Source organism: Natator depressus, chromosome 2 (genome assembly GCF_965152275.1).
Source record: "Natator depressus isolate rNatDep1 chromosome 2, rNatDep2.hap1, whole genome shotgun sequence".
Taxonomy (NCBI): Eukaryota; Metazoa; Chordata; order Testudines; family Cheloniidae; genus Natator; species Natator depressus.
The window spans coordinates 160,862,562-160,883,697 of NC_134235.1; positions in this window are offsets into that span (position 1 = coordinate 160,862,562).

The window sequence follows — 21,136 nt, forward strand, 5'->3', positions numbered from 1 at the left end:
GAGGCTTTAATATACTGAACTCCTCATTTCCTGTTTGCCCTCTGCATTATATACCTTTCACAACTTATTGCCCAAGTGTTCTTGAGGGTTAATGGTCTGGTAGGTAAAGTATATAAAACTAAAGAAGCTGGGTTGCAGTGGAAAATATGGGAGTGCACAAAATCAGACTATGGAAGAATTATAGCTAAGGAAGATTCTGCGCCTAATCCAGCAAGTGCTGCATGAACACAATTCCCATTGCAATCCATGTTCCTCATATAGAGACCTTGCGGGATGGAGCTTAATGTCATGTAAAGAGCCCCAATCAATGCATTTGAATAAACAGTAGCAACAATGAAAAGTAGGGTTAGCTAATAAATAAGGCCTACCCTCATTTATTGGCTAGAGCTGTCACTTGAAGTGTGTGAGATATTCATAATAAAATAAATACATTGTTTATTCAGACTGTTATAAACTAAGAAAAGGGGGATCATTTCAGCAAAAAAAATGTATCAAAGATATGTAAAAAAATCTTATGGAAAGAGTCGATATTCCAGTCACAATCACTCTATTTTCAATCAACAGCGGGATTATTTCTGAATAAGAATAGACTTGTCTCTGTTGGAAGAAGGATTCATTTTTGTTTCAAGATGACATTGCAGATAAACCATGCTAAAGGTTACTTTTTGCTTGCTTTTATGTGAAAATAGCTACTTTAAGTGGGTGCAGTTAAAATTTTCCTTCCTGCTTTATAGCCATACATTTTGAAAGATTTTTCTTATTTAAAATGGGAAATGCCATTAGAACCAATAATGATGCTACAACCAGAATGAACTTATAATGAGCATTCATTGTAGCTGAACATTTTGTATTAATTAATATTTTGGACAAGTATAATTCCATGAAACAAAAGGGTAAAAACTTTCACATAAAATTCCATGTAATATACATGGCAACTTTTATACTTTCCTCTCTGATTTTTATCACCTCTTCCTCACTCTTCCTGCAGTAGCACACTGCTTGGTAGCGTAAGCCTATGCCCCTAATACAAGTGTTGTGAAACATTAGAAAAAAGGATCATTCTACAGAGACTGACAGCCCCCTCCCCTCCAACACACAAACATAGTCAATCTTTTCCCTTCTTCACTTTTTCAACATTCTGGGTACATAGCAGATTGGAAATTAGCATTGGCTAAAACTTCCTGACTCCACATGTCCAAATCTCAGATGTTCGCAGAGTAGTGTTTCACTCATCTCTACACATAACTTAACTCTTGTTTTTCTCCTGAGCAGCAAGGCTGCCCCTATACATTTTTAGTGTATTGTTTACAATTCATTATGTTTGTATCAAAGCAAAGCCTTGTTCTTTCCCTTAAAAAAAAAAGCTGTTGATATAATGCAGTAAGAATAATGCTCTTTGGAGTTCAGAAAGCTTTACAGTAAGAGAAAGGAAAGTTGGAGGGGGGTTGTGGGGATCAGAGAGGAAGGAATGGAGGGAAAAAACATTTTTCATCATCTCTTCAAGAACATTCTCTATTAGATGATCCCTTCTCTCCATTCCAAGCTTTAAAACTTTGGGACATACCACCCATAAGAGCCACAAGCTGAGGGGATTCTAGGACACTTCTGGTCCCTAAAAGTGGACTCACTTCAGAGGATGACAAAAGTACTATAATTCCTTATTTTTTTCTTATTAGCCCTCAGGTTTTATCCCTTTCTTTTCCTCACTAGTATGGCTGTTCAGGAAAGGTCAGGAGTCTATCACTGTCATTGCAGAAGAAATGTCTTGACAGGAAGTGTTTTATTGGGGGATGAATTTGCACAAGAAGGCATGATGTTGGAACACAAAGGAGTTGTGTGAAAAGGCCACTCTAGGGCACTTCCACAAGTTAGTATGCTGTCTATATATGAGTGAATGAAGTGGTGTTGAGAGAAATTTTGCCATTGCTACTAGTAAATTCAGGATCAGATTGTGAAAAAGAGACACACACACACACACACACACACACACACACAATGTAATTGCTGCTTCAGAGTGCCCTAATGACTAGAACAATCTAGGGTTCACCTAAAGCTGTTTTCCAAATACGTCCATCTGCAGAAAGTTTTAGCTTCCCCCAGCTTCCTCCTTACAACCCCATTGCCTCTTCATACATGAATCCCCATAGTCATGGGAGATGCTCCACAAAGATGTGGGCAGTTGGGGAATGTCACAGGAGCTGCTGCTGTCATCCACATGTGGTAAATTGGAGATGCTGGGTGAATCCCCCTTTTTTTGAATCCTCATCTCAAAAAAGATATACTGCCATTAGAAAAGGTTCAGAAAAGGGCAACTAAAATGATTAGGGGTTTGGAACGGGTCCCATAAGAGGAGAGATTAAAGAGGCCAGGACTTTTCAGCTTGGAAAAGAGAAGACGAAGGGGGAATATGAAAGAGGTATATAAAATCATGAGTGGTGTGGAGAAAGTGAATAAGGAAAAGTTATTTACTTGTTCCCATAATATAAGAACTAGGGCCCACCAAATGAAATTAATGGACAGCAGGTTTAAAAAAAATAAAAAGAAGTTCTTCTTCACTCAGCGCACAGTCAACCTGTGGAACTCCTAGCCGGAGGAGTTTGTGAAGGCTAGGACTATAACAGGGTTTAAAAGAGAACTGGATAAATTCATGGAGGTTAAGTCCATTAATGGCTATTAGCCAGGATGGGTAAGGAATGGTGTCCCTAGCCTCTGTCTGTCAGAGGGTGGAGATGGACAGCAGGAGAGAGATCACTTGATCATTACCTGTTAGGTTCACTCCCTCTGGGGCACCTGGCATTGGCCACTGTCAGTAGGCAGAATACTGGTCTGGATGGACGGTCTGATGCAGTATGGCCATTTTTATGTTCTTATGTTTATGTCACACAGATCTTGGTGGAACTATCCCTGCCCTCCATACTCTTCAATACATATACAACTTTTTGCATTGAAACTTCTGGAATTTGGCCCATAGACTTAATTTTAAATTTGCCTCCAGACAATTTGAATTGGTTTTACAGATAGCTTTTCTGTTTTCACAGCTGAAACAGCAGTTCCCAAGCTATGGAGGTTTCTGTCTTCTCTCTAATACTACTTCTCACATTCACCAGAATTAATCAGAAATTCAAGGTTAAAAGGAAAAAAAAACATTTTTATGAACCAATGCAAACATACTTTTTCACCAATTTTGCCAGTAGTAATTTTTTTCAAAGAATTGCACAATTATTGTTGCTATAGCCGAAGCACCTTTGTTTTCATGAACATTTTTCACTGGGACAAAACATTTTTTGACCAACCCTACATATGTATATGTGATCCCATATGCCTGCCTTTTGGACCAGAACATACTAATGTGGAAAAACACATTTATGTTCACACTACAAGTCTCTCACAAATTTTGCAATTAAATTGCAATTTTTTTAATATTAGGTTGTTGTCAGTTTCACCAATGAAGGTTTGTTTATTTTTGCCATTCATGGAAATCAAGTTTAATTTGTTAGCTGGGTATATCCTGTTGATATTTTTTTCAGGATGAGCACTGCATATATCTTGGCTGTTTCAAATAATATATATTAGAAATTTAACTTTGCAGAATATCCATGCTCTTGTCATAAGTAATTCTACCTCCATTCTTTCACTCATTTGCAAGTCAGCAGACGAGTTTTCTTTTAAAAGCAACATCCAAAAAAACATTATTTTATTTTATTTTCTTAATACAAGATTTATTACTAGGGATGAGAAATACTGTGATTTTTTTTCTGCCACATTGTGATTTTAATGGCATATTGTTGACATGACCAATGTTTCCAGGTGGATCTTTGTGTGGAATCTCAAATTTAAAAAGAGAGTGAATGTTTGTTTTGGACTTAAGGAATACTTTACCACTGATTAATTGTTCAGCTTCATGGAGCAAATGTGAGGTCACCATTTGTCATAAGGTGTCTTCAGCTTTCTTCACTAATACATGCTGACCATGCTGATCTACAAAATACCTGGGGATTGAAAGACAGTTTAACTGCTATATTATTTAATCCCCCAACACAGCAGTTTCTTCTGAACAGGAGCATAGCTATGGCTCTATAGCATTGATTTCTGACAAACAGCAGAAAGACTAATTACTTTATGTAGGACACACCTGTAATACTTGTGAATATATAACAGTTACATTTTCTCCATAAGTTTAATTGCTCGTACATGGAATCCACACCCTTCGCTGTTGCTGGGACATACCCTGTCATCTGTTTTTACTAAAAATTACCATTGACTTAAATGAGAGTTTCCCAATGGGATAGCTCATGGGTATATTTTTCAAAAGTTCCTCAGTGACTTAGTCCTACTTTCAGAAGTGACTTAGGGTCAGATCTTTAAAGGTATTTAGATGCCTAAAGATGAAGATAGGCACTTAATAGGGTTTGCAAAAGCATGTAAATGAGTTAGGCACCTAACTCCTATTAAAGTCAATGGGACTTAGGTGCATAACCTTCTTAGGTCCTTCTGAAAATTCCATTCCACTCAGATTTTTAAAAGTATTTAGGCTCCTAATGGGATTTTCAAAAGCAACTAGGTGCCTAAAACTCAGTTTGTGCATTTAGGTACCTAAAACTGATTCAAATGGATGTTAGGCACCAAGATGTTTTTGAAAAACACAATAGGTGCCTAAATTATGCAAAAAAGTTCCTTTGTAAATCTGGACCTTAGACATTTAGCCCAATTTCATTGAAATGAGGTGGGACTTTGGTTCCTAGGTGCCGAAGTCAATTTTGAAAATGAGACTTATTAGCCTTGGTCATTTACAGTGCTTTGAAAATTTGACACAAATCTGTCTAGGTTTTTGTATGCTGACCATCTGAGTATCTGATCACCTCACAATTATGATATAAGAATAACATACAGTCATTTTTTCTAATATTTTTTGTTCTTTTCAGTTGTGCGAAAGCTAACTCCCATGAGTTTTGTATTTAGTTCTGAAAATAGCAAACATTCCATCATTCTTATTTCTTGTGGTAGTGAGTTCCAGTCTTTGCCCTATTTCCATGAAAGTTCTGTTTCCAACCAATAGAAAGTTTCTATTGGTTGATAGTTATATTACTATAGCAAAATGTAGCTGTTGTGGAAAGTCTTGGTCATAGAAAGAGAGGCAGTCCCTGAAGTAGCCAGTGTAAATCCCATGAAGGGATGTGAATTCCAAAACAGAGCACTTTGATTTTATTGGAAATCATAGTATGAATGGTGGCATTAAGCAGATGAGTCACTGCAATATGTACCAGTTAGTTTCCAGGGTGTGAGAATGAATTGCAATAATTAAACCTGGAAGTCACAAGTGCCTGTAGTTACACCTCAGTGACAGCATGGAGTATATCCTTGGGCCAGCTTGAGATGGAAGACAGCATTTATTTTATAGCTGTCTATAAATCCTTTGACATTCAAAAGGATTCCAAGGCTGCAAATCTATTTACTAATCTGAGAACAGAAGGGATATTATGGAGAAAGCAAGTTCTTAGTGTTTCCTGCTTTCTATGAACAGCATCTCTGTCTTGATTGTTTTTGACTACTGGCAGTTGCTCTTCATATAGATGCTGATCTCAGAGAAGCGTCAAGTAAGATGGGGAAGAATGTAGTTAGCTGGCATTTTCAAAGGAACCTAAAGTACTTAGGTCTTGTCTACACAGAGAAACTGATTGGCATAAGTATTGGGGAATAAAGTATTCAGCAACAGCTATTCTGAAGTAGCTACAAGAGTGGGCGCTGTTCCAGAATGAGTTGCTTTTATTCAGTAATAACTACTCTGCTTTGTAAGCAAAGTAATTATATTGGAATAAAGTCATTTAACCAAGAATAGTTTATTCCACAATAACTATGCCCATCAATTTCCCCATGTAGACAAGCCTTAGCCATTCAACTGCCATTGAAATTCAATGGGAATTGAGTACTTGAGTGCCTTAGGCTCCTTTGAAAAACCTAGCCATTACATTTGTAAAGGAGATGTGTGTTATCAACATATTGCTGATATTTCATCCCACACTACCTCCTAAGTATCACTAGCTTCCTAACTCTCTTTCTCTCTCTCTCTCTCTTCACAGATCAAAAGCATGAGTTTATTGCATAAAATATTTCATTTTCTATTAAAGAAAACCTATTCTAGATGGATTGTTTGGGGCTAGTTTTAATGTATTTCCTGTGACTACTTCACAGCCACCAGATCAAGTATAAATACAATATTATAATTAGCTTTTAGGTTGCATGCAACATTCATTTTTTTATTTACAGTTTCACAGAATGGAAATGTGTGAACTTGAGTTCCTTCACACTGAATACTGGATATCCTTACCTTTCTGAGGAGAAAACTCTTTGGGCTGATTGCATAAGGGGTGGAATGTAGGAGAATTAAGATTGTGGACCTCTTGTGTTTGGGGAGTTTAGATTTGGCACTCTCCTCCATAATCCTACTGAGTGCTTCTCTTTTGCAATCCTCCCATCATGGCAGCTGATTGTGTAGGGTCCTAAGAATCCTCAATTCACATTGAATTTGATGGGAATTGAGACTCTCAGGTCTGGATCAGGTCTGGTCAGCCATAGTCAGGGATGGTGGGTCATACTTTCTCCCTTCTCCCTACCTATTGCCCCCATGTGGTGAATTAGAGGAAAACCTAGGGACAGTATATAAAAGTATAAACCTAGGGACATAGAAAAGTATAAACTCTCATTATGTACAGTTATATAGTAATGAATCCCAGAGTATTAGCAGAAAATGTAGGGCTGTAGTGGACCTCAAGAGGTCATCAATTCCAGCTCCTCACAATGAGGCAGGATTAAATATACCTAGACCATCCCTCACAGTTGTTTGTCTAACCTCCTCTAAAAAACCTCCAAGGATGAAGATTCTGCAGTCTCCCTAGTTAACCAGCTCCAGTGTTTAAATATTGTTCTGGTCAGACATTTTTTCCCTAATATTCAAATTAGATCTCCCTTGTTGCAAACTAAGTTGATTATTTCTCTCTTTCCCTTCCTTTGGTGGACATGGAGAACAATTTATCACTGTCCTCTTTATTACAATATTTTATATATCTGAAGACTTCTTATCATGTCCCCCTTCAACCATCTTTTCTCTAGACTACACATGCTCAGTTCTTTCACCTTTACACACAGGTCATGTTTACTAGGCCTCTTATCATTTGTGTTGCTCTCCTCTGGACTCTCTCCAGTTTCACAATATCTTTAAGTGTTGTACCATCTTTAAGTGTGGTACCCAATTACACTGCTCTAGCTGAGGCCTCACCAGTAGATTGGGACAATTATCTCCTGTGTCTTACCTAGGACACTCCTGTTAATAAATCCCAGAATGACATTTGCCTTTTTAACACCTTTGACAAATATTCAATTTTTGATCCACTATAACCCCCAGGTCCTCTTCTGCAGAACTACTGCCTAGCTAGTTATGTATCTGTGTATTTGGTTTTTCCTTCTTAAGTGTAGTACTTTGCACTTGTCTTCACTGAATTTCATCGTCTTGATTTCAGACCAATTTTTCAATTTATAAGTGCTTCCGTTGGAGTGGAAGTGGAAAAAAATGAGCTCATTGCAGAGGAGTGGGAAGAAAAAAAAAAGCAATATTAGCACTGCCACTGTCATGCAAATTTCACAAGTGTCATGACACTGCCTGGTGCATGCCTCAGATCCCCCCGCCAAATGTACTCCATCAATGTGCCAATCACTATTTGTTCCAAATGGTTTGTCTATCACTCATTCAGATAGGAGGAAGGAAACCAGGATATTTTTTTTTTAACTCTAGTGTCCACATATGTAATGTTCTTGTTCAGATATTTCAGAAACTCATGAGCACATGCAGTATTTTGTGTCAGTGTCATTTTCCTTGTTGTACTGCTCAAGCACAGAAATCTCTTTTAGCCAATGAGCAATTCAGTGGGATTTCCTGGCTTATGCCAGCACCAACACCATAGCTGAATCTTAGGATGTCAAAAGGTATCAAGATGTCAGAGTTCACACAGTTTGCCAGTGTGAAAAGTCTACATTCTCCTCCTGTGGCTAGTCAAGAACACTGATCACAGCCATTGAACTCCAGATAATCATCCCCAATAGATTCCTGCAAATTTGACATATTTCTGGGTAGGATTTCACTGTGACCTGTCATTGCCACACATGCCAGGCTGTGAGGATGAAGCTGCAGTATTAGGTGTCATGTGCAGACTCTCCCTTAAATGCATTTAAGCCTCAACATGCAGGACCAGCCACATCATGCATGACCCATGTACATTGTAGCAACAAATAAAGGCAGCCTATATGGATCCTGGAATGACACCTCTGGGCAGCCTTCCATGAACACTAAGGCGCTGACAGATATCCTTATCCAATACTGAGGGATATTCATAGAGTCTACAGCTATATGAAGATGTTAGGTGGTTTTGAGATTTACTCAAACTGAGTTGAATGAATTTTAGAACTAAACTTGATTCTTTTTCTTCTCCTTTGTTCCATTTATATGGAGATGACACAGATCCTAGTTTCCTGGATTGGGGCAGAAACAAGTGCAGAGAAATCTATATAAGAGAGTTTTTACCTATTAAAATAAGGATTATAATATTGTGATGCTAAAGTGTGCAGTGCAGAAATATGCAGCCAGTTTTACAGAGGTGTGACTCCATTGACTTCACTTGATTTACACCTGTGTATAAATGAAGATATGAAAGAGACCATGATGGTAGCTGGTAAATCAGATCAGAACTCTGTCTACTTGTTAATATTTTAATGAAAGGGAAGGTAACGAAAGTGGAGATGATCATTCCTCAAACATTTCAGAAACTCCATTTGATTTGAATAAGCACCCAAAACCTGAAAGACTGGATTCTGGGGTACATCAAAGCTGCACTGGTGATGTGGCACAGTGTCCCTAAAAATCTGTATTTGGCCAGTGGAGGATCTCCCCATTACTGGGGAATGCTTTGTTGGTGTAGGGCTGATACAGCGACTGCTTACACAGGGCTGGTGTACATTTTTGCAAGGTGTTTTTATAAAAAAACAAATTAAGAAATTTAATTAACTTATTTTTAATTAAAATTTTTGGGAACATCTATTAATATAGATTTGTGTTTCATTTTTCGTAACATTTTCCGACATTTTTCATAGATGCTCTAATCAAAACTGATCAAAATTGCTTTTGAAACTTCAAATTTTCATTTATCAAAACCTAGTTTCTAGTAAGATCACAGACTTTTCAGGAAATTATTACTGAAATATTTAATTTCAAATATGTTATAAATAATAATTGATAGAATGCCCATCAAATTTTGAAAAAAAATATTGCCAAAAGTTTAGCAAAAAAACAAGGGAATATGTCCATTTCAAACACTGTGAAGTGGAAACAACAAAATAAAATTCAGAAAATTATTTTCCTGGCTTTTGACTAGGTCTGTTTCTACATTTCTTGAATATAAGGCTTGTACTTTCATAAAACTGAGGTACATGTCTTTGACAATTTAGAGGGGGAATTTTCAGAAACACCTGGGTTCGTTAAGAATGCAAGTTGCACTTAAAGTCAGTGGGACGTGCTCTTGATGCAAAAAAGAAATTAGGTGCCTAAGTTCCAGTTTCAGGCTCCATAGTGATGCACAAACTCCTGCTGAGCCCTGTAGGTTCCTAAGTAATTTGGAGCCTAAGTTTTTGCAGTAGAAGTTCCCTATGTTTCTGCCTCTGGTCATGTATGCTGCTGCCTCACTAGTTGTCCAGATGCCTATCTCCAACCTAAGCCCCAGAGTGATTCATAAACCAGGGAAGATAGGCACTGGGGGGACTGACCCAGTAAGCATGCTCAAATGTCACTGACTGGATCAGGTCCCTCAGGAAGTACATACAAAATAGCCAAGGGAGGAGATGCAGCTCCCTTATAACTTTTAGCTCAGTGGTTAGGGTACTCACCTGGGCTGTGGAAGATCCCTGGGTCAAGTCCCTCACCATCTGAGAAAGAGAAGATATTTGAACTGGGAACTGTCACATCTCACAGGAATACTATAACCCCCGAACTATGAGACATTCTGTGGGGTTTCCTCAATGTCTCTTGTTGAAACTGTTACACTGTGGGTAAATAAATTAGTCACTGGAGCAGGGGGACTGAATCCTGGGTCTCTCATGGCCCAGGTGAGTGCTTTAACTACTGGGCTACAGAGTCGTGTGATTTTTCTCTCACACTCTCTTGTGTCATTTGGGACAACTCAGACTGCATTAATCACAATGATTTTCTAAGTGCTTAGAAGTTTGATACTCCGACTCTTACAATGCCTAACTCATTTTGTGCAACCAGGCTTAAGTCATTTAGGTGCATTTGATCCTCAGTGGGCAAGTGTCATAAATATAAAGGGAAGGGTAAACCCCTTTAAAATCCCTCCTGGCCAGAGGAAAAATCCTCTCACTTGTAAAGGGTTAAGAAGCTAACGGTAACCTCGCTGGCACCTGACCAAAATGACCAATGAGGAGACAAGATACTTTCAAAAGCTGGGAGGAGGGAGAGAAACAAAGGGTCTGTGTCTGTCGGTATGCTGCTTTTGCCAGGGATAGACCAGGAATGGAGTCTTAGAACTTTTAGTAAGTAATCTAGCTAGGTATGTGTTAGATTATGATTTCTTTATATGGCTGAGAAAAGAATTGTGCTGAATAGAATGACGATTTCTGTCTGTGTGTCTTTTTTGTAACTTAAGGTTTTGCCTAGAGGGATTCTCTATGTTTTGAATCTAATTACCCTGTAAGGTATCTACCATCCTGATTTTACAGAGGTGATTCCTTTACTTCTATTTCTATTAAAAGTCTTCTTGTAAGAAAACTGAATGCTTTTTCATTGTTCTCAGATCCAAGGGTTTGGGTCTGTGGTCACCTATGCAAATTGGTGAGGATTTTTACCAAACCTTTCCCAGGAAGTGGGGTGCAAGGGTAGGGAGGATTTTGGGGGGAAAGACGTGTCCAAACTACATTTCCCAGTAAACCCAGTTAGAGTTTGGTGGTGGCAGTGGATATTCCAAGGACAAAGGATAAAATTAATTTGTACCTTGGGGAAGTTTTAACCTAAGCTGGTAAAAGTAAGCTTAGGAGGTTTTCATGCAGGTCCCCACATCTGTACCCTAGAGTTCAGAATGGGGGAGGAACCTTGACAGCAAGTTTTCAAAAAGACTCAGGCAAAATGTTCACTTCCATTGTAGTCGTCTGAAGTGCAAGCTCCCAGAAAAGCACCCACAATTTAATTGGAGGTCCAAAAGTGAAGGTGAAATTTTTTAAACTAGAAATAGCCACCTGCAAAAGGACTGTTTTTCCTCTGAAAATGTAAATCTAAAGGTATGTATAGCAGTCAACATTAATATACTGTCTGTCTAGAAATGTAAGTAAATTGCTCAGTGCTGTCAATCAAATATTCTAGACCCTGTGTCCTTTGGGATCTTTTATAGCCTATTCTTTAAAAACTTTTCTCAGTTTGTGCATGAAAAATCAAAGTAATTTTTTAAAGTAGTTTTTCAGCATCTTTCATTTCGTCATCCCCTTTTCTTCTGGATTTGTGACATGCACTCACACCTCTCCCAGATCGTGCTCTGAGAGATAAACATTGCACAGTGAAAAAATGTATGATGTATATGACCTCATATAAGCTATGTAGCAGTGATGGTTCAATCACTTGCTCATTTGTTACTTGAAAATCAGCCTTCCAGAAGATGCAAATCCTCCCAAGTTCAATTTTTTTTGCAAGCTGAAAGAAAGACAGAAAGAAAGAATCCTTAAAAAAAATCTACCTGCACTTTACGGTATTACTGCCAATGGGTCTATTACAGAGATGTAACTGACAATGCAATTTGTGTCTCTACATCCTTCTATATTATCCCTGTTCAAACATTCTAAAAGGCTGTACAATGCAAAGCAGAATATTGAAATCATAACCAGAAGAGTTTACATATATAACAGCACGGATGGCTTCTAAATGTTCATTTGTACAAAATGTATCCTCATTAAATGACTTGTTTGATAGTGTGTTTTAATCAGCTTCATTGCTGTTTTGCTATTAGTGTCACTGGCACATTCTCTTGTTGCATGTGACTGTAATAGCACAGAGGATATATGCCCAGATTCTAAGTGCTTGGAAAAGTCAGTGCATATAAACTAGGGGTAAAATCCTGGCCTCATTACAGTCAATTGTAAAACTCTCATTGACTTCAGTGGGGACAAGACTGCATCCCAGGTATGTAGATTTTCAGTATTTTAGAGTACTAAAAAAAAAATCCAGTAGTATGAAATACCAGTTTAATGTTTGAACTATTTCCCCTTTTAATATCCAATTCTTTATCCATTGAGGAATTTTACTTATGTATCTTAACTTTCTTTTAAAGTAGTTTTTGAGATTTCCAGGAAGTGTCTACTGGGATTATACTGTAACTGTAGAGATAAGACATTTTTCTTGAATTAAATAGACCAATATTTCAGGTCTTCTTTAGGTGACTCCTTTAAAAACAACCTTATTTAATTAAAAAAAATCTATATTTGTAGAACAGGACTTCAACCCTGGGACAGTAGGCTTGCTTTCCATTCTCAAATATTCCAGAATATAATTTAAAACTCGTGTGTGTGTGTGTGTGTGTGTGTGTGTGTGTGTGTACAATAGCAGCTGGTGAAGATTCCTCTGGAGGAGGCTAGCTGCCTGTCCTGCCTCTTCCACCTGTGGCCCCACACCCCGCTCCACTCCTGCTCTGCCCCAGGCCCCGCCCCCTCCCTGCTCTGCCCCCCACCACCGCTTGCCATGTCCCTCCTGTCCTCTTCCCCCCTTGAGGACCCCGCCGCCCTATCCACCTGCTCTTCCACAAGGCCCCACTGCCCGCCATTCCCCACATCCCTCCTCTCCTCCACCCGCTCCCACTCAGGGGAGGAGGGGTGAGGAGGAATATGACAAGCAGAAGAGGTCTTTCGGGGGAGGGGGTGGAGGACAGAAGGGAACTCTGGAGGGGGCGGTGGAGTGGAGGAGAGGAGGTATTCACCAGGCAGCAGTAGGGGCCTTGGGAAGGGGTGGAGCAAGGAGGGTAAGAGGCACAATGCAGGTGCGGCCATCATGTCCCAGGTGTCGGGCAGTGGGTTGGCGATGGCTGCGCCAGGGGAGGCTTAGCCTCCCCGGCCTATTATACCCATCATGCATATCTCTCTCTCTCTCTCTCTCTCTCTCTGTGTATATATATATATATATATATATATATATATATAATACCTAAACACAACGTAACATAACACACACTGGTAGATACATGCATGTGAATATTGATTTATTATTCATAACTATGAACATATTGCTTGAATATTTTGGATGAAAGAAAAAGGGATTTCTAAAGTTTGAATAAACCTTAACTGAGAACGTGAAGGCAACTGGGACCTGCATCTTCCAGCAGCTGTAAAGAGAGGGTGACCAGATAGCAAGTATGAAAAATCGGGACACTTTTTTTTTCGGGGGAGGGGAAAATAGTTGCATATATATGATAAAGCCTCTAATATTGGGATGTCTGGTCACCCTATGTAGAGATGCTTCCACTATTTTGCCTTTGACCACACCAATTATGCCTGCTGGGTATCTGTGTATATCAGTGATAGGAAGCTTCTGCGAGATTGTGCCCCAGAAATTCCTGAGCAAGGAAATCTTGCTGTGGCTTGGTCTAGAAATAAATCCAGCAAAGCCTGGACAGAGCACTTGAACAACAGTAAGCTGTGATAGTAAAGTAAAAGGGGTGTAGTGGGTTTCACTTTGAAACCAGGAGACTTGGCTAGATGGTTCATCACTGCTCATGAGTACTCAGTACATCACGACTTCCCTGACGGTAACATGTGATATGGTAGACTCAAGAAAACACAAGGAAGCTGCACAACATCGCAAGCACTAACATTGCAAATGGCATTGTTGCACCCACAGAGATTGCCACTAAGCTTGTTACTGTGAATAATACAGGAATCACAGCAATGCAACCATGGAAGATAGATTAAATTGAAATATACTAGATTCTTTGAACCAGTGCACAAGCTCAACATCCAGACATTTGCATCTCTAAGCGAGAAGATCATATCAAAAGTTAGTAGTGATAAGACGGTGACTATCGATGCAGACAGGGTGTTGTTTATCCTTCTTGCAGTAGCTGCACATATGAGAGACTGATCTGAAGGAAGTTTTCAGAACATGAGCTTTCCCCAGTTCCATATGCTCTAGCATGCTCTGATGGTGCTCTGAAAAAAAAGAAACACCGCAAAAAATAAGCTTTTGCCTGAATTAGAAAAAAGAAACAGTCCGTGTATCAACTGCCAGCATCCAACATGCCCACAGTGTGGATAGTGTGTGGCATGGCTGTTATACAAATGACAGGCAAGGAGATGCAACTATTTTGAAGAACTTACTGAATTGGGCTTCAGAATAGTAAGCCACCCTGCAGAGTTATGAGGTGGACTTTAGCCTGAGGTCACAGAGAACCTGGCTAAAACTAAAATATTTAAATTTTTACATGAAACATGTCTTCCTCCCTTACCAAAGCTTTCTTAACCAAAGCTGTGTCCCTCCAGCATTCCAATCTATGCCATTTACCTTAGCAGTCTTAATAAATTCTTCACTGACTTCCCAAGACCCAGTCCTAATATAGTTCATTGAGACTTCCACAAACTCAACTACTGCCTCTGGGGCAGACAGTGGCTCTCACATTGCGGGTTTTAATACCAGGACTCCCTTGTTTTGTTTTTTATCAGAGTTGGGATTAAGTTTATTTTCAGACCCCTCCTACCTACTTCTTAGCCTAGGAACAGGGGGATTTCCCTTCCCCTGGGGTTTGTGCCCCCCACCCATGACCCCTTGATTCAACATATTCATCAGCAATTTCTGCAGCCTCCAAAACTGTGGAAGGTTTTTTTCACAGATGGTTGCTTTCACCTCATCTATAACAACCCATAACAATTGTTCCTGGACCATCAGATCAAACAGTTTTTCATAATCACCTTCAGCTCCTGCCCCCATTATCCATTTATGCACATATTCAACATGAGTGATATATATCGTCACACATTTTAAGATTTCAATATTTCAATCAGTAGGGCTCAGGTAATCTTAAACCTTTCCAGTACATTTGCTTTAAATTTCTTATGCACCTTAGCATCACTCTCCTCCATAACACCGAAAAGTTGTCTGACTTTCCCAATTAATCTGGTTAGGAAGATAGGAATCCACTGATTGTCTGGGATCTGGTGCATTCCACACAGTCTCTCAAAAGTGGACAGGGAGTCTTCTACACAGTCTCTTTATAAACTGGGCAGAATTCCTCCCATTCCTTGGACGCCTGGTCAGAATTTATGAGTAAACTCTCAGTTCCTGATTTGGGGTTTCTTTTTTATGGAATATTCCCCTTTCTTGCCATACCTTGGCAGTCACCTCTCCCAAACAGCCAGCATAGACACAGAAATCGAATACAGGATCTGCTGTGCCAGCACATCCTTTGGAAGACTACTCAAATGAGTCTTCAGTGATAGGGATCTATAAAGAGGCACCAAGATCCTGATTTACAAGACATTTGTCATCCCCAACCTTCTCCATGGGTGTGAGACCTGGATAACATACAGATGACATCTCAAGCAGCTGGAGTGGTTCCAACAGCACTGCCACAGGTGGACTCTCATGATCAGCTGGGAAGACCGACGCACTAACATCAGCGTTCTCTCTGCAGCCAACATCAGCAGTGTGGAAGCACAGGTCATGGAACACCAGTTCTGCTGGGCTGGCCAGTGTGTACGTAGGCCTGACACTTGCCTCCTGAAGCAAGTACTCTTCTCTCAGCTAAGTCAAGGAAGAAGGGCTTGCGAAGGGTAGCAGAAGCGCTTCAAAGACATATTGAAAGTACACCTTAAAAAGGGAGGCATCAACCCAACAGACTGGGGGGACTTGGTGCGGAACTGAACACAGTAGTGCCACCCATGCACCAAGCCACAGCCCGCTCTGAGGAGAACAGACGTGCTCATGAGACAGAGAAGCGACAAAGGAGGAAAGAAAGGGCACAACACTCCAGCCAACAACTATGTCTTCTCCAAGATTGCACCTGTCACTTCTCTGGGAAAATCTTTAGGGCACAAATTGGGCTCCTCAGCCACCTAAAAACCCACCAATGAACCCCCTTGACAGATATCATCCTTGTATCGAGGGATAGCTGAAGAAGACCTGGCTTCTATTAAAATGAATACATTATTTAAAACTTTTCTGTCAATGAATAAACTGTACTTTGGCCTTGTGTTTCATATTCATAAATGAAAAGAGCCTTATTAATAATTTGTCAAACAAACCATTGTATGAGTAGAATTTTTTGTCTTATTTAAAATAAATTAGTGATGATTTGTGTCAGAGAAATCTTTTGTATGACTAAAATATGTTTTCGTCTTTTAAAATGAATTGTTTAACCCCCCTTTTTAACTGGTCATTTTTTTCTTTCAACCTTGTCTTGACATCTTAAGTAAATTTTTGTGGCCAATTCATTTGTGAAAAAGGTTGTTTTAACATGGGTACTAAAATCTTGCATTGGCATATCTTGCTGCCACTTTACTACACTATATCCAACCTAGATAAGTACCGAAGGAGACTTCAATCCAAGTATTGTAGTTGTTACTTTTTCTACCATGGTTACTATATGGCCAAAAATTTTCTGCCTGGACACCCAGTCTATTACTGCTGGATCCTCAGCTGGTGTAAATCTATGTAGCTACATTAAAATAACAGGAGCTATGCCCATTTACATCATCTGAGGATTTGACCTCCCATTTAAGGCAGTTCCATTATATGGGTGAAATTTATCTCTGTTCAAAGGCCCAAGAAAAGGCTTGTCCATCACTGAAATCCCACCTACATTCAATTTTAAAATGAGGCATAAGTGATGCATAGGCTTTGTGTGGGTCCTTGGTTCAGGGCTGAATTTAATCCTGTGTACAAAAAGATTACACCTACTTCCCCACACCATCTCCAGCACCAGCCAGAGACATTTCTGTATACTCGTTTAAATTCTGTAGGATGTCAGAAACCAAGTAAAATTTTTCAAAATAGTATTTATTTTATTTTTGTCCATATTGGTGTATCTCTTGCCTTCTCCGAAATGTCATGCCACCATTCTTAACTAGAGATTGGCACAAGATACACGATTCAGATCTGTGTCTGGATTTCAAATCAAGGGTTTGTGGATGTTTGGATCCAGGATTTTGGTCTAGCCCATTATACAGGCAGAAGTCAGAAGCACAATTCAGATCTGGATTGAGGTTCAGATACTGACTCCTTCCACAGTGTGTGGGGATGGTGTTTGGCTCCAGGATTTTGATTTAGGCTTCTTGGTTCCAAGCTAATTAATTTATATGGAATTCCCCCATATACTTATCTGTATTTTTATATACTTTCATATTGATCCATTCACTGTCTGCTGAAGTTGATATACCAATCCATGATTTAATTATCATTCTTATTATCTCTGGGATTACAAATCTGTTGTCCATCTTCACTCATTTCCTCCACTTCAGTTGTTTCTGCCTCTCATTGCAGCTGCAGTAGGAGAGGCAGTAAAATGCCTGCCAATTTAATCTACCAATAACTAGCTTTACCCCCAAAACAGAAACATGGTTTGCAAGTGAAGTGTATCAGAAGTGAAAACCATCCCTGCCTTGCACATTTCCAATTTCCTTTTTCAATTTTAGCACAAAGTTTTGGTAATGCCAAACCCAGGATTTTGCCCATCTCTAATCTCACCAAAAAACAACAACAAATGATTCTGATTTTCATGTAATTTGGCAATATATTTCTATAATTAAGTTTGTCAAGCACAGGTTGTTTTCTAATAAGCTTCATAAAAGTACTTTTTGTGAAGGAAAATACATTACTCTCCAACTCCTAATAGAGCAAACACATGAAGTTCTCCCTTCTAATTCTTGGTGAGAACTGGTTCATGATTTTTTTTTTTAAAAAAAAGCACATGAGGGGAGAGAGAATCCTTTAGCAACAGTAGCAACATAAACATATTTTTCCTTAATTAGGAAGGGAAATTAAGAAGAGGCCAGTTTAAGATTGTTTAGCTGTTACCAGCATAGGGTCACTCTTACTCTTTCACACTTTACTCCATGAGTACTCAGTGGAACTACTCCTGAAACAAGGTGCTGCTCAGTGGGTTTCAGGGTATCAGAATCTGGCCCTTAGACTGGTGGAACAAGTCAACAATATCTGTGAGTAATAATCAACTTCTATTTCTCTCTATATGTGCTGGGGTTCAAACTAAAATATTGTAACATGTCTGCTCATTTTTTCTTCTTGAAATACTTTATTAGACAAGGATTTTGCCCCAGATATTTTGCTTGAGCAAAGACAATAGCAAAACTCCCATTGACTTCCATGGGATCAGGATTTCACCCCTGCTGTTTTCACTGAGAAGTTTACCTCAGTACAGTTTTCGCAACTTGTCTCAGTATCAAGGACTCATTTTCTAAAGATGTGGTATTTCTGAGGAAGCACCAAGTATCAATTTTCAGTGAATTGCTTCTAATAAACTATTACATAATGAACATAACAAAAGGAAATGGCTTTACTTTCTCACTGAATCCTCAAGCTCTCTACCTCTTGTATTTCTCTCAGCTACCTCCCGTTGCATCTGCACTTCCTGCTGGATATATGCATGGCACAGCATCACAGCAGAGTTGTTCTGTAATGCTGCCCTTACTCAGAAAAAATTCCCAGTGCTCTCTATTCAGCTTTTTATGTCCTTCCACAATAGACTCAAGAAACAAGTTCTCTCTGAGAATATTTATTTTTACTAATCTGAAGGTGGACAATGATATTGTATGCAGTGTTGTAGCCAGGTTGGTCATTGGATGTGAAAGGAAAGGTTGGACAGGTAATATTTCTTCTTTTCAACAAACTTCTGGTGGTGAAAGGTATAAACTTTTGAGCTACACAAAACTCATCTTAAGGTCTGGGGATTGTATTTATTTGGCATACTAGAGTTGAACTGGCTTCAAAATGTTACCACGGTATTTCTGAAATGTGTTTATAATGTCTTTATTTTCATGTAAATTTTTCAATGATCTTGGAATAAATTACTAATAATTACATTATGATTATCAATATTTTAATAAATGTAACTCAAACTGCCTATGTCCTTAGATATTCATCACCTTTCAGGAGATGCTTAGCACTTCTTTCATCTCAAGTCACATAGTATTGTTCCTACTACTATATAAAAAGTCAGTCATCCAAAACATACTTCTAGAAAGAAGAATGAATATTCACAATTGCTCAAAACCACCTGTTTTGCATGCAGATCCAGAAATTCACATCAGCCATTTGAATGAGTTTCCATGCATAAATTAACAGAAGTGTATGTACATGGCTAAATCAAAAGATGTTCTGAGGATGTTCCTGTAAGATACTTGTTGGAATGATGGGTTCTAGAATTTAAAAAACACAAAATAAGTGTGTGTGTGTGTGTGTGTGTGTGTGTATTGAGTTTTATATATGTGTGTGTGTGTAAGTATGTTTGGTGGCACTGTGACAGAGTAAGGACATTTGCTTTCCTAATGAATTCAAAATCCCATATAGTCTTGCAAGCAATTAAAAATATCCTTTCTAACAGCCTCGAGATAGTATGCATCTGACACGCCTGGCAGGTTTCTTGTCAGTTTGCCGAACCTGATACAAGATCAGGTAGTCCCAAGCTTACATAGCTCTAGTTTTATAACTCCCAGAATCCCTCTTTACAAGAGAGATCTATGTGCGTATTCACTCTAACAGCTTTAAGAATTTGAACAGCTGCTGCTTTTAAGTCATTCCCATCTCATATCATTATTTATAAATGCTCTGAAACACATTGCATAAGTCATTGTCAGTGTATTTATGCAAAAAGAAAAAACATCTACTAAATGCCCCCAATGGTGAGTATTCACTTTAAACATAGTGCCCCCAACACACCTAGAGTTTGAACTAGAATAATTCTGCACAGTCCATATTGATTTGCAATGAAATAGTGATATATTCTGTATGCAAGCTAAGTAATGAAATGCATGAGGTGAAAACAATTATCCTTCTATGAGGATTTCCTGTAAGACAGAAATATATGTTGACCCAAGATTAGAGCAGCAAACCCATTAAGTAAATTAATAACCCAAATAATTTAAGATTCCCAAGATTTCTGTAGGCGTTTTAAACAAAAGATATATTACTTCTGTCAACATTTATCCTGCTGCTCTGTATGTTTTTCTGAGAAACTATAGCCTTTTCAAGGCATGAGGCAAAGCAGATGGTTAGATTTATCAGAATCAAACTAATGTAAGCTGCATGATGACACCTCAAACTGTAGTGGTACAACTGAATTCTAGACTGTTGTGACTGGAAGGGAGAAGGCCCTAATCTACTCTGTTTCATCAGTGTAAATCATTCTAGAGCAATGCCATTAAACTCAATGGAGTTACTTAAGATTTATATTAGTGTAAATGAGGACAGAATTTGGCACAGAATATTGGAGAATAAATGGGCCAAAATTGTTTTTGTGCTTAGAATACTTAAGACTGTGTAACTGGAATCTGAAGGCTGGATTCTCCTGTTCGCTTTCATGAGAGAGGGAAAGTAAAAACCTTCTGATAATTGGCTGTGAAGGTAAATGAAGGGGAGCACTGTCTCTAGGTATTCTCCCTCTCTCCCTGGGACTCTAGGTATGCTCCTCCATCTCCTTGGGTTGGAGCATGGGATTGCCCCCAGCTAGCCTCATGGGTAATATCTGCATAAGGATCAGCACTCTCTTACCTCTCAGTGACACCCCTCCCCACTCTGTTAAATGGGGAGTTTGGAGGCATAAAAGGCAAGTTGCCATGCAGGCAAGGAATGATCAGAGAGCAATGCAGAGGCACAGATTCTCCAGAAAGCTCTGCCCTCTGAGTATTTCCAGCAATCTGTGTGATTAGGGGCTCAACCCACTGTTAGTTCCTTGGAGGAGGTTTGGGGAGGAAGGTGGGGAGTTTCTTGTCTCTTGGGCAAGCTTTTGCCATCTAGGAGAAGATCTGGCAAGTAAAAGGAAGGCCTGCTGCTGGGTTTGGGAGATCAGGGTGCTGTTAATCTCTGCCACTGGCTTGTTGT